Source organism: Macaca mulatta, chromosome 10 (genome assembly GCF_049350105.2).
Source record: "Macaca mulatta isolate MMU2019108-1 chromosome 10, T2T-MMU8v2.0, whole genome shotgun sequence".
Classification (NCBI taxonomy): domain Eukaryota; kingdom Metazoa; phylum Chordata; class Mammalia; order Primates; family Cercopithecidae; genus Macaca; species Macaca mulatta.
Genome location: NC_133415.1, coordinates 39,642,501 through 39,652,500, shown reverse-complemented (window position 1 = coordinate 39,652,500; position 10,000 = coordinate 39,642,501).

Here is a 10,000-nt window from a genome sequence, read left to right as displayed (position 1 = left end):
CATGAGCCACCGTGCCCGGCCTTAGCCGTTTATTTTAAAGTCGAGGAGCTTATCAGGGAAATACGAGAAGTTTGGACATCACAGGTGACAGAGAGAAAGGTCTGCAAATGGCCCTTCCATCCAAGTGGGGACCCGGCCTCGATCTCCCGAAATCATGCACCCAGTGGGGAAGCCCGGCAAGGCCCGTCTGTGTAGATTCCTCTCGGCCTCTCTAAGCACGCACTTCTCACTTTGGTGGAAGGGGCAGGGCCCTCTCTGGGACGGGGGAATCTGACAGACAAAGAGACAGACGTAGAAAAAGAGAGATCGACAGACAGAGACAGAGAGAAACGGACAGAAAGAGCGAGAGAGCGAGAGAGCGAGAGCGAGAGCGAGAGAGAGAGAGAAACAGACTAGACAGGGAGGGGGAGAGAGGGAGAGAGACAGACAGAGACAGACAGACAGGCAAAAAAGAGAGTAAGACAGAAGACAGACACAGTGAGTGAGAGACACAGGTAGAGAGAGAGAGAGAGAGAGAGAGAGAGAGAGAGAGACAGAGAGACAGAGAGAAAGAGAGGGACAGGCAGACAGATAAAGAGAGTGACAGAGAAAGACATAGACGGACAGTGAGAGACAGAGAGAAAGAGACAGAGAGAGAGAGAGAGAGAGAGAGAGAGAGAGAGAGAGAGAGGCAGACAGACAGACAGGCAAAGAAAGAGAGTAAGACAGAAGACAGACACAGTGAGAGAGACAGGAAAGACAGAAACGGACAGAGAGAGACAGAGAGGAACAGACAGAAAGAGAGAGGGTCCTAGCCCAATAGCGATACAGTGCCATTTCTTTCATTTCCTCTTTCTTTCCTTCTTTCTTTCTTTCTTTCTTTCTTTCTTTCTTTCTTTCTTTCTTCTTTTTTTATTTTTTTATTTTTTTGAGACGGAGTCTTGCTCTGTCACCCAGGCTGGAGTGCAGTGGCGCGATCGCAGCTCCCTGCAACCTCCGCCTCCCGGGTTCACACCATTCTCCGGCCTCAACCTCCCGAGTAGCTGGGACTACAGGCGCCGGCCACTACACCCAGATAATTCGTTTGTTTTTTTTGGAGAGACGGGGTTTCACCATGTTAGCCAGGATGGTCTCGATCTCCTGACCTGGCGATCCGCCCGCCTCAGCCTCCCAAAGTACTAGGATGACAGACGTGAGCCACTGCGTTCAGTCTACAGTGCCGTATCTCAGAAATCACTCACAGGAACAGACACTTACAGGTCATGTGTAGAGTTTCTTTTTTTGTTTTGTTTTGTTTTGTTTTGTTTTGTTCCGTTTTGTTTTGTTTTGCACGAGGAGGTGGCGGGATGGAGTTTCGCTCTTGCGTCCCAGGATGGAGTGAAATGGCAGAGGGGACTCAGGGAGTCAACCTATGGCAGAGATGGCACGTCATTCAGAGCGTAACGTCCACAGCGAAAGGTGGTAGGGCCGGCACTTTTAAAGGCTGAAATCCCGGCGGCTCAGGCCTGTCGTCCTCGCACTTTGGGAGGCCCAGGAGAACGGATCACTTGAGGTCAGGAGTTCGAGACCAGTGCGGCCAACATGGAGAAACCCCGTCTCTACTCAAAATACAAAAATTAGCCGGATGTGGTGGTGTGCGCCTGTAATCCCAGCCACTGAAGAAGAATCACTGGAATCCGGGAGGCAGAGGTTGCAGTGAGCCGAGGGAGTGCCACTGCACCCCCGCCTGGGTGACAGACTGAGAGAGACTCAGTCCCTCCCTACCAAAAAAGAAAGAAAGAAAGAAAGAAAGAAAGAAAGAAAGAAAGAAAGAAAGAAAGAAAAAAAAAAAAAAAAAAGAAAAAAGAAAAAAAAAACACAGGGACCGCCACCGGGCGCAGTGGCTCACACATGTAATCCCAGCACTTTGGGAGGCCGAGGTGGGCGGATCACCTGAGGTCAGGAGTTCAAGAGCAGCCTGGCCCACATGGTGAAACTCCGTCTCTACTAACATAGAAACATCTTCGGAGCATGATGGTGGGTGCCTGTAATCCCAGCTGCTCAGGAGGCTGAGACGGGAGAATCGCTTGAACCTGGGAGACGGTGGTTGCAGTGAGCCGAATCGCACCACCGCACTCCAGGCTGGGTGGCTGAGTGAGACTCTGTCTTAAAACAACAACAACAACAGCAGCAAAAAAAAAATAGCAAACGCACAAAAAAAGAACAGGCCAAAATACTCCATTGTCACTGAACGTTCCGCCACCAGACCGGAAACCCCCTGACTCAGGTCAAGGAGGTGGTGTTTCCTTCTCTCTGTCTCTGTCTCTGTCTCTCTCTCTCTCTCTCTCTCTCTCTCTCTCTCTCTCTCTCTCCCTCCCCCCCCCCAACTTTTATGTCTTGTTCAAGCAGACATGTGCAAGATTGTTACACAAGTAAACTTCTGACTGGGGGGTTCAGTGTGCAGATGATTTCATCACCCGGATAACTCAGCGCAGTACCCGACAGTTTTCGTGGTTTGGTTTTTTGTTTTGTTTTGTTTTGTTTTGTTTTTCCCTGAAGATGTCTCTCCTTCCACACCTCCTCCCTCAAGTAGGCTCCCGCCTCCCTGGTCCCCCTCGTTCTGCCCACGAGTTCTCATTATTTAGTTCCCAGTTATAGATGAGAACACGCGGTCTTTAGCTGATCGTTGCTTTCATCTTCGGCGGTGGCGGTGAAAGAGGCATGACACGAAATCGACCCTTAGGACGCTCCCCTCCGTCCACACCCCACACCCCCTCCCCACACACACCCTCATTCCTGCCCCCCCTCCTCAAACCCAAGACAGGAAGAAAGGCAGATATTAAAGTCAGAGGTCAGCCTCCAAGACGGTGGAGGCAAGGGATCTGAAAGGGTGAGCAAGCGATAGGGGTCGGGGGATGTCGTGGCCGAGCTAGCAAAAATAGGGGACCGACTTTCCAGCCCCAGCACACCCCCAATCCTCAACCGCAGCTAGCCTCTGGGTGGGGTTGCGCCTGTAAAAGCTTCTGAATGGAGAGAAGCCCAAGGCTATGGAAGGCATCAGCTCCAAGTCCGGGAAGGGAACAGGGCTTTGTGCATTGGAATGGGGCTTTAGAAGGCGGTGCTGCGGTTTCCAAAGCGACACGCCTCGCCTCGCCTCGCCTCGCCTCGCCCCGCCCCGCCTCGCCCAGAGCGAAACTCCGTCTCAAAAAAATAATAATAATTTTAAGATAATAATAATACTAAAAAATAAATAAATAAATAAATAAATAAATAAGAAATAAATAGTTAGTACAGCGGTCGTGGTCGTGAATCATTCCCCGGAGTCCAGGCGCAGTGGCTCACGCCCGTCACGCGAGCACTTTGGGACGCCGGGGCAGAAGGGTTGCAACAACATGATGAGACCCTGTCTGTGCAAAAACAGTTGAAAAGGAAGGCCGGGCGCGGCGGCTGACGCCTGCCGTCCCAGCACTTTGGGAGGCCGGGGAGGGAGAATCACCTGAGGTCGGGAGTTGGAGACCAGCCTGACCAACATGGAGAAGCCCCGTCTCTAGTAAAAATACAAAATCAACCAGACGTGGTGGTGCATACCTGCAACCCGAGCTACTACTCGGGAGGCAGACTCAGGAGAATCTCTTGAACCCGGGAGGCAGAAGTTGCGGTGAGCCGAGATCCGCGCCATTGCACTCCAGTCTGGGCAACAAGAGCGAAACTCTGTCTCGGGAAAAAGAAAAATAAAACAATAAAAATTGAAAATCATCTGGGCACAGTGGCGCATGCCCCGTGGTCCCAGGCACTACACTCTGGAGGCTGAGGTGGAAGGATCGCTTGAGTCCAGGAGCGTCCACACTGCAGTGAGTTTGGTTTTGATGGCACCACTGCCAGGGTGACAGAGTGAGACGCCGTCTGTAAATCAGTCAAGCAATCAATCAGATCACTGCAAGGAGCTCTCTATGTCTTACTTTCAATAGGTGTCTCTTCAGGCCAAGCAGGCATGGTGCCTCACGCCAGTAATCCCAGCACTTTGGGAGGCCGAGGTGGGATGAAAGAAGGAAGGAAGGAAGGAAGGAAGGAAGGAAGGAAGGAAGGAAGGAAGGAAGGAAGGACAGACAGAACAAAAAGTTTTACAACCCTTTTTTTCATAGTGTCAGGAATTTACAGATAATACAAGTAGTTTAGGTCAGGGGCCGATGTTATTAGTATTACTTTTTTTTTTTTTTTTTTAACTCCTACGGCCTGGTGGTGGTGCCAAGGTTGTCTGGCTATTTATCTGACTTTTGTTTGTTTCTAACGTTTTGCTTTCTCTCTTTCCTCCTGTCTTGTGAACTAGGCAAGGTGGGGGGAGGAGGGCAGCAGGAGCAGTAGAGGTCTCCTTCCTCATCCCCCACTTTGAGAATTTTCACTAATTAGTGGGCGGGTTCCCTTTCATTTTTACTTTTTGGGTCTTTTAGCGAGACAGAGTGATAGCGTTTTATGTAATACACTTGTGTGGAAGTTTTCTGACGAGCCATGGTAGCTACAAAACCTTTTATCATTGGAAGGAGCAAGTGTAATACACAGGGGCGCAGCAAGCAAGTAAGTTTCTTTTTTTTTTTTTTTTTTGAGACCGAGTCTCGCTCTGTCACCCAGGCTGGAGTGCTGTGGCCGGATCTCAGCTCACTGCAAGCTCCGCCTCCCGGGTTCACGCCATTCTCCTGCCTCAGCCTCCTGAGTAGCTGGGACTACAGGCGCCCGCCACCTCACCCGGCTAGTTTTTTTGTATTTTTTAGTAGAGACAGGGTTTCACCGTGTTAGCCAGGATGGTCTCGATCTCCTGACCTCGTGATCCGCCCGTCTCGGCCTCCCAAAGTGCTGGGATGACAGGCTTGAGCCACCGCGCCCGGCCAGCAAGTTTCTATTACAAGTAATACACTTACAGTGAGGGTTTTACATTTTCTACAGCTGGAAACTCTTTTCTAAATGAAGACCTAGGATCAAACCTGTGTTAAACCTGAACAGGCACATGTACTAACTTTGTCATGTCTTAAGCAGGTTAGTTTTTAACTGGGCCTTAAAACCTTTTTTTAGCAAGTAAAACAGTATTTTTTAATCAGAGAAGTTTTTACGAGCCCGACGCTTGAACTTGCGGCGTCTGTTTGGGGAAAGAGTTGGTTAAAGTCATGTTATCTTGAGGCATTAACCCTTCTGCTTCTCCAGGCCATTGGTCTCTTACGTTAGCCCTTCTATCAACATAACATGAAGAAACATCTAGGCTGCCAGCAATGTTTTCAGCCTACTGAGGAAATAGGTTTTTTTCTGTTTTTTTATTTTTATTTTTTAAATTTTTGGCTAAAGGAGGAGGTTCTGGTAACTTCTGGTTTATATGTTTAAAGAATGACTGAAAGACCTTGCGATCGTTGCTGGGCTGGACGGGTCTGGGTTTCCTAAGCAGTACGTGTACAGTGGGGACACCTTACATAGGTGTTTCTTCTAGCATGGTTATGGGTGGGGGGTGGGGTGGGGTGGTAACAACAACAAAGCAATGTATAGCATATTCATATCCAGCAAGGACGAAAGAGGTCCTCACCTGGGAAAAAGGTTGAATACAGCGACAGAACAATAGGAAAACAGTTAGTATTCTAGGAAAACTATCTGTCTTAAGATTTTTAACTACATTGACTTGCTTGATGAGTCCTCAAGCTTCGGCCGTGCATAGACTAGTCAGCTGCCGGTGTGTGACTAGAGCAGGGCTTGTGGTCCTCAGCAGCAGCTTGGAGCTTGGTCTCGTCTCAGGATCAGCCGGGCTGGATGATCTGCGCCCTGTTAGCCGGTCCACTTGTCCTGAGCTGTCGGTGTTAGCTGACTGTGGTGGATCCAAGACGCAACACCTGCAACTTTAACAGCAGTGGGAGTGGACAAGGTTACAGTATAGGGCTCATCCTATATGGGTTGTAGAAAAATTAGGTTTTACTTTAAACAGAGTCCCTAGATTTAAATGGGTGTCAGGCTTATAGGCATTATTTTTCTTTATTTAATTATGAACACTTCGTATGGCTATTTTGAAAGGCTGCATTTGCCTTTTAAAGGTTAATTTCTTTAGTTTCCGGAGGTCACCTTTTATTTGACCTACGATTTGCGGGTGGCCAACTGAACACAATCTTACAGGGCAGATACCTAGTTTGTTTGGTAGGGGTGCACCTGACTCGGAGGAGGACCGTAGGCAAAAACCTGATTTTATCTTAAGTGAATTTCCTGGCATATATCTATATATCTATCTATATCTATATCTATATCTGTATCTGTGTGTGTGTGTGTGTGTGTGTGTGTGTGTGTGTGTGTGTGTGTGTATATATATACATCTATCTATCTATCTATCTATCTATCTATCTATCTATATCTATATGGCAACCCTTTTTTTTTCGTTTTGTTTTTTGGTCGCCAGTAGCTGCTCGCTCGAGTGTCCAGTTCATGCGTTCCACCTTTTGTTGAACTTTGTGGCCGATAGGCTGCGTGTAACCTCTGTTGTATTGTTAACAGTCTTGTTAAATCTTGCACTATTCCAGCTACAGCTACAAATGCTGGCCTATTGTCTGACTTTAAAATCAGAGGTAGTCTTAAACCTGGGGATAATGTCTTTTAACAGTACTTTAGTCACTTCTTGTACTTTTTCTGTCCTGGTGGGGAAAACTGTAACTTACCCTGAAAAGGTGCAAACAAGCACTAGCCTCCAGCAGGGGGCAGTCCTGTAAAGTCTATAAGCAAGTTTTCACAAGGTATGGCTCTTTTTCCTGTTTCAGTTTCTTAGAGGAGGAGTTCCCCCCTCCCCCCATCCCCACCCCCACTCCGCCCCTTTGTCACTGTATCTAGTGGCTGAGCCTTCAGTGAGAAATTGGAATCCAGATACGGCAGAGTCTTGCTGTTTGTAACTTCTAATGTGACCATGGGCTCCTGGGAGCCTAATGAGAAGGTGCCTAGTCTGCCCTAGTCTTTACATTCTTCAGCTCCCGTCAGCCTGATCAGATGAGTGTCTGGTTCCTCCAAGGTGCAGCAGCCCTTGGCCGATGGCCTCTTTGTCTTGCGGCCTTGGCCATTTCCTGTATTGCCTTCTGAACATTTACCCTTCTAGAGTCTTTTTTTTTTTTTTCCATCTCGCACATTAATCTCTCTCTAGCCTTGTCCGGCTCTGGAATCCTTGCCTAACTTGACTTCGGTCATGTCTACATCCACGTCCGCGGCCTCTCACAATGCTGCTTCCCCCCCCCGCGTTCTCACGCTCCTACGGCCAGCTGGTGGGGCCCGAGAAACGGCACGGGCCCTGCCCCCGCCCACGCACTGCTGTCTGTCTCTCCTGTTTTCTTTTGATTCTCTATCTTTACACTTGCTTTTAGTCTTTCTTTTTCTTTTGCTCTTTTCCCTCTTTTCTAGAGTTTAACAGGCTCTTTTCTTTATACACTTGGAGGGTGAAACAGGCATACCGAGAGTCAGCGTAAATGTTTACAGTCTTACCCTCACCGAGTTCTAAGGCCCGGATTAAAGCAATGAGCCCAGCTTAACGACAGCGTCCAGGGTTACCACCGCATATTCTGCACATCTCTCCCCTCGTGGGTTGGTGAAGCTGTTCCCGTCCACGCATAGCTCCTAGTGTACTGATGCCCAAGGCTGGTCCCGGAGGTCAGATCTGCTAGAGTACACTGGAGTCCAACACCTCTACACAGTCATGCTCGACAGGGCTCTAGCTGTCGGGAGCAAGGCGGTGGGTTCAGGGTGTTCCCAGTTTAGTAGCTCAATGGTTGAAAAGGGCTGATAGATGAAAGTCTGTTGCCCACCCCCCTCCCCCCGGGATGTGGGCCTGGTCATTATAATAGACAGGTCCTCGTATCTCCCTGAGAGGCATTTACAGAGCTCGAGTAAGACCAGATCTGAGATGGCCCACTTGACTATCTCGACTTCTTTCCTTGGCCTCTGGAGGCTCCGATCCTTCCCTTCGAGGTGAGACCTGGGGCGTGTCAGCTCCTGAATCTCATTTCTGAGGGGGTTGTTGGCCTCGGTGAAGCGGGGTAGGCTGGGAAACATGGAGAAAGAATCTGTGTTATCTCTCGTGGCTCCCGTAAAAACTGGCTTCTCTTGCCGTTTCCTGGGACTCCCTTTTTAAAAAAACTCTGTGTCTGCCGGCGAAGCCGCTCTTACTTTTACTTTTGGCTATTTTGCACAAAGTTGTTAAACAGGGCTAAATTAACGCTGGCTTTGTCTATAATCTATTTCGCCGTGAGTCCATATAAAGGAATTTGATCTAGGTACACAGGCTGTCCTCCGACCCCGTCACCACCTGAACTACACGGCCAATTGTTCTCTGCCTGTAGTTCCTTCCGTGGGCCATCCAACAGCAGAAGAGGGCAATTCTAATTCACCCAGAGTTCGTGACCTCTAGGGGGTTAACTGAACTCTATAATCTCCTGCAAAACCTTTTGTAAGGTTCTGTAACATGCATTTTAGTAGGGTAAGTTGTGACGACTTGATGACTTTCCTTTTATTTTTCTTTTTGAAACGTTTTTAAGAGGGCTCCTAGCAGAGTGGGCTTACTTTGTGTCTGACCTATGTTTCTCTCGAGACGAAACAACATTCACCCTACGAGAAGGAAAGGGTAAAAGGTCACTCAGTCACGTAATTCACACTAAATCAAAATGAAAGCTAAAACCAAAGTGTCGTTAAGGGCACACCTGTTCGTCAAGCAATTTAAGCCAAACCAAAATCAGGAGCAAGACCAAAGTGGCAATCAAGGCAGGCCTGTTTATCAAGCAATTCAAGTCAAGTCAAAATCGAAACCGAAACCAAAGTATCAACCAATGAATTCAAGTCAAGTCAGAAACCAAAACCAAAGTGCCGGTAGAGGCACGCCGTGGGTGATCAGGCCACGCTTCCACTCAAACGGAGTGGGGGAAGTTCCAAAGAGCAGTCTCAGCAAGTTTCAGATGTCCGGACTGAAAGTGCCAGTTCCTTCCCAGTGTCCAGCCACTGTGCGGATCCTCCACGGGGGCGTGCTGTGCACTGCTCTTTGGAGGCGAGGCATCGCACCGGGGCAGATGCCTACCCGGCAGCACTCTGAGGATCCGCATCGCTCAAGCTGGCCAGAGTCCCCCGCAGGGATGCTCTACAGGGCAGGCATAAGCCGCCTAAGGGGCTGCCTCGACCCTCCGTGCATCACCAGCTCGCTTCCCGGTGAGGGAACCCAGAAATGTAGCAGGACAAGCCGCAGACAAAACTCCTGAGACACCGGATTAAAGAAGGAAGAGGTTTTTCATTCGGCCGGGAGCGTCGGCAGACTCGCATCTTAGGAGCCGAGCTCCCCGAAAAAGACTTTTTTAAAGGCTTACAACCTCAAGGGTTGCACGTGAAAGGGTCGTGACAAATCGAGCAAGCGTGGGAAACGTGACTGGGGGCTACCTGCATCAGCTAACAGAACAAAAAGTTTTACAAGGAATTCACAGATAACAGAAGTAGTTCAGGTCGGGGGTCGATGTTATTATTATTACTTCCTCTTTTTCTTTTTTTTTTCCTTTTTTTTTTCTTTCTTTCTTTCTTTCTTTCTTTCTTTCTTTCTTTCTTTCTTTCTTTCTTTCTTTCTTTCTTTGTTTTTTTAAATCTCCTAGGGCCGTGTGGTGGCACCAAGGGTGTCTGGCCATTTATCTTGCTTTCGTTCCTTTCTAACTTTCTGCTTTCTGTCTTTCCTCTTGTCTTGTGAACTAGGCGAGGTGCGGGGAGGAGGGCAGCAGGAGTAGTAGTGGTCTCCTTCCTTATTATTATTATTTTGAGACAGAGTCTCGCTCTGTCACCCAGGCTGGATCGCCACGGCACGATCTCGGCTCACTGCAACCTCGGCCTCCCCAGTTCAGGCAAGTCGCCTCCTTCGGTGTCCCGAGTAGTCGGGATTCCAAGCCCGTGCCATCAGGAGGCCTGGCTAATTGTTACACTTTTCATAGAGACCGGGTTTCACCATGTTGGCCAGCCTGGTCTCCAACTCCTGGCCTCAAGTGATCCGCCCGCTGCGGCCTCCCGATGTGCTTGAATT